This window comes from Geotrypetes seraphini, chromosome 6 (genome assembly GCF_902459505.1).
Source record: "Geotrypetes seraphini chromosome 6, aGeoSer1.1, whole genome shotgun sequence".
In the NCBI taxonomy this organism is placed as follows: domain Eukaryota; kingdom Metazoa; phylum Chordata; class Amphibia; order Gymnophiona; family Dermophiidae; genus Geotrypetes; species Geotrypetes seraphini.
The window spans coordinates 66550020-66554209 of NC_047089.1; the positions used below are offsets into that span (position 1 = coordinate 66550020).

At 40.2% G+C, this 4190-nt stretch overlaps 1 pseudogene; it reads left to right on the forward strand.

The window, feature by feature from the left end:
• Positions 1-1728: 1728 nt before the first annotated feature.
• LOC117362790 lies at positions 1729-2141 on the forward strand (annotated as a pseudogene).
• The last annotated feature ends 2049 nt before the right edge of the window (positions 2142-4190 follow it).

The following is a 4190-nucleotide window of genomic DNA, read 5'->3' on the forward strand; positions in this document are numbered from 1 at the left end:
CTGCATCCCTTCTCCGACATCTACTCCTTCTCTCCCCCAACCCGGTGTGTCTATATTAAATTTCTTGTAAAAGCACAGCGCCACCCTGCCACCAGCCCTGGTGTCTTCTCTGTACTGTGTCCCGCCCCTGCGGAAATGGGGAGTTGCCAGAGAGGGCAGGCTGCAGTGGAGAGAAGACACTGGGACTGGCAGCAGGGCAGCGCTGTGCTTTTACAAGAAATTTCAGATAGACAAGTGGGGGGGGGGGGAAGGAGTAATGTCAGGGTAGAGATGTAGCAGAGAGAGATGACCAACAGATACGCTGGCTGGTAGTGAGATGTTGCTCCCATGAGTGCCGCCTGCCTAGCTACACTACAGCCGCAGAGGTATTTCTGTTCTTGCCAGCCCTGTTATTAGTAGCAATTTTGGGGGAGACCATGCCCCCTGAGCGCCTCCCCCCCTCCATTCCAATGCCTATGACTCTATTGAATCTAAAGCATAAATGTTCTGGCCTTTGAAATATTTGGCAACTGAAATGGCCATGTGTCAAGTTTAACATAAACATATTCCCCTGTGTACATGGAACATAATATTTATTGTGCCAGGAATGACCAAATGGGCCAATTGGACTAAGCAGATCCTTCTATGAGCAGGTTTTGGCTTCATAAGAAAAGCCATGCTTAGTCAAACCAAGGTCCATCAAGTCCAGCATCCAGCCTCTGATAATGGGTAATCCAGATTACAAGCATCTGGCAGATCCCCCCCCCCCAAAAAAAAAAATAAAAAAAAAATCTGCCCACATCCTCCAGATTAATAATGAACAGTGAAAAAAATACCGGTACTTTCTATAATTTTTAATTTCAACCTACTAGTTCTTAATTTCATAGGGTGTTCTGTTGTTTTAATGTTGATTCAGTGATTAAGCAATTGTTCCCTATCTAACTGTTCCACCCTACTGTTGATTTTATAAATTTCTATCATATCCTCTCATAGTCATCTTTTCTTTCACCTGTTTAGCCTTTTTTCATATGAGAGTCATTTCTAGTTCAGCTATGTCCTTTTCAAGATGGGAGGAGGGGAGGGGGAGGCGCAGAACTGCAGACATTACTCAAAGCATGGATGCATAATGGACAGAGAGCAATGTTCCCTCTGAGGACTGAGCTGACATGAACAAAATTTTCCATGACATTACTTTGTGAGCACTTTTTACAAATACGCACACATATACATAAACACTTAACGGGAGATTGAAATGAGTCTTACTCTGCATGCTTTCCCTACTTGTTCGCCTGTACTTTATAGATACTCTGAATTTTACTCAGATACTGGATGTTTAGCACAGCTTAAAAAGGGACAATGCTCCTCCAGTATGAGCACCACTCTTAAAAAAAAAGGGGGGGCTGTAGGGGCTCTTTTCTTTCACTGTCTATCAGCTGCCTCCCCTTAGTACCTCTGTTACTGATGATATTATACACACTGAACACACTCCAGGGAATTATGCACCCCAAAAATGAAAATAACGCACAGCAAAATGATACAACATATTGAACAGAATCATATTTACAGTGTTTTGGAAATATAAGCAGGTACTTTAACATTTGGCTCTCAGCCCTAGCTCCCCAGTCCAGCATCTTCCTTTTGGCTATATGAACTTTAATGTTCAGTAGTACTGTAACATAAATTCTAAGGTGTTTTGTTTTGTTATTTTTGGGGGGGTTCTGCATCCAGAGTGAGGAGGTTGCAGTCAAGATGAACGACACTGTGACCATCAGAATTCGCAAGTCCATGACAAACAGACTTCTGCAGCGCGAGCAGATGGTCACTGATGTTCTTCATTCTGGAAAGGTTACCGTCCCCAAGACCGAAATCCGGGACAAGCTGGCAAAGATGTACAAGACAACTCCAGATGTCATTTTTGTGTTTGGCTTCAGAACTCATTTTGGTGGTGGCAGGACAACCGGTTTGGGCATGATTTATGATTCTTTGGACTTTGCAAAGAAAAACGAACCAAAACATAGACTAGCCAGGCATGGTCTACATGAAAAAAAGAAGACTTCCAGGAAACAATATAAAGAACGTAAGAACAGGATGAAGAAAGTCAGGGGGCGGCAAAGGCCAATGTTGGTGCTGGCAGGAAGAAGGATTAAATTATCCTGGAATGATATCAGCTATCAAGGTTCTTTTCTATCTTTGCAAGTGCTTCTAATAAAATACATAAATGGGGGAGAGGAGCCGTTGGTGACCGGCGGTGGGGAGGTTGCAGGAGCCCAGACTTCCATCGCTGGAGCAGGAGCCGTGTTTGGGTCGGCTGGTGTCCCCCTCCTTGGACCGTTGGTAAAACCACAGGCTGTTACTCTGGACTCCATTTGGACTGCAATTGAGAATCTTCACCTGGTATGTTCTAACTTTGTTACTATGACCCAGAATTCTACCTCCAGGATAAGCTCCTTAGAGACTATTACTCAGCAACACCAAGTGGAATTAAAAAACTTAGATAAAGCAACAACAGAGACTAATAATCTAATTACCAAACAAACAACAGAAAAAATGATGATTTTGAGGAAGATTGAAAACCTGGAAAATCAGCAGAAAAATTTAAATTTGAGGATTCTTAATTTTCCGGTTGCCAAGTTTATGTCTCCTAAAGAACTCTTTAAGAACTTTATGTTGAATGTCTTAAATGTACCTGAAGTAAGTCTTCCCCCGATACAAAGAATTTACTATATAAAACAAGTGCAGAAAGAAAAAGCTACAGCAGATGAAAATGCTCAATTAGATGTTTCTGATATTCTGCAATCTTCTGACATTGAAATTCAGGGAAGAGCAACTTTATTGGTCTCGTTGGTATTTCTTCAAGATAAAGAGATGTTGCTGAAATTATATTTCAATTTAAAGCAGATTTCCTATTTGGGGGAAAGGGTATATATATTTCCTGATGTTTCAAGGTGGACGCAGTCCAGAAGGAAAGAATTTCTGTTACATAGATCAAAGGTGATTGCTTTGGGGGCAAGTTTTCAGTTGCGATTTCCTTGTAAATGTTTTATTTCCTATCAAGGAAGTAAATATATATTTTTCGAACCTTCCCAATTAGGTTTTTTCCTTGAAGGTAAAGGTATCTCTACACAGTCCGAATGATACAGGTTAATAATGCGGTTAAGTTTATTTTGGATAGGTAAGATCTGACTGCTCTATTTCTTAAAGTTTTTAGTTTCCTTTGTATATTCCCCTTTCCCGAGGGGTTTTACTTTCATCTTGTCTCTTCTCCTTAAGTTGTGGACTGTATTATATGATTTATATGGATGTTTAAATTTCAATTCTTGGTATGTAATATGACTAAGAGAATAATATATTTCTGTATTTCTTTAAACATCTTGTATAGGATGCATTAAAATGATAAATAAATAAAAAAAATAAAATACATAAAAATTGGAAAAAAAAAATCTGAAGTTACAGAAAACCATAAAATAATTTACCTATCAATATTTTAGGTAGGTTGCCAAATGGCCACCAGGCTTCAGCTCTGCTAGCCTTTAATTTTCTGTTGAGTTATCTGTTACCAAACATTAGGCATTAAGGACCAGATTCTATAAATGGCGCCTTAACTTAGGCTCTACCGGTGCCTAAGTTCAGTGCAAAATGCTGTTTCGAAGCAGTCTTAAAACAAAATTCATGGTGCCTACCGGTGCCTAAAAATGGTGCCTCATTTGCATCTACAGCGGCGCTTTACAATGCTTAATGCTACTGTCAGCATGGCTGATGCCAAAAGAGGCATTAGGTGTCATAAAGCACCTCCATAGGTGCGATTCACATAAAAGGTAGGTACCAGAAATGTAGGCCTTGAAAACCTTGGCCTGCTTTTCCAGCACCTGCCTTTCCTGAAAGCACGATTCTGTAAACGACGCTAAACACACGATTGGCAATGTCTGACAATGGCACCATTTACAGAATCTAGGCTTATCTTTATTAACTGTACCTAATGGTTAGAGTTGAGAATCAGGGAACAGCCAGAACCAACAATGAAAGTGACCAATTGGTGCTCAATCTCTTTTATTGTGATAGACTTGACACGATTGTGAGTCTAAAATAGGACATGTATTGAAAAGATACAGTCATAACAGCATCCTCTTGTCATTAAATCATGATAAGTACAGATTCACATATTCATTTCATTCATTGAATTGTCATTGAGCCATGTAAAGCACCTCTGCTCA